Raw genomic sequence first — 429 nt, 5'->3', positions numbered from 1 at the left:
GAATAACGATATTCCGACGAAATTCCGATGATTTTTTCCCTCAGAATACTTGATGTTTTCTTGTAGTGTATATCCGACAGTTGTATTTACCTTACGAAGATTTACGTTTAACTGTATCATCCTGAACTATCCTATGAGATATATTCTTCACGGTACTATTTGCGCTATGCTAAGATCTTTTATAAGTATTTTTCTAATATTTTACATACGATTTTTTCAGGGATTAAAATTCAAACCTTCTGGTGTATACACTAGAAGCTTCTGGTGTCAAAGAAGCTTCCACACAAAATATATCTAAGATATCCAAAAAAATATTATACATATAAGATTTTATGATCTATTAAATGATCCGATTAGATTACTCGATTATATCGGGTTTGAACTGGACTTAAACAAAGACGCACATGTCTAAATGAATAATATCCAACC

This window comes from Brassica oleracea, chromosome C2 (genome assembly GCF_000695525.1).
Source record: "Brassica oleracea var. oleracea cultivar TO1000 chromosome C2, BOL, whole genome shotgun sequence".
In the NCBI taxonomy this organism is placed as follows: Eukaryota; Viridiplantae; Streptophyta; class Magnoliopsida; order Brassicales; family Brassicaceae; genus Brassica; species Brassica oleracea.
The sequence above is the reverse complement of the archived record's forward strand: the minus strand, read 5'-3'. Positions refer to the sequence as shown.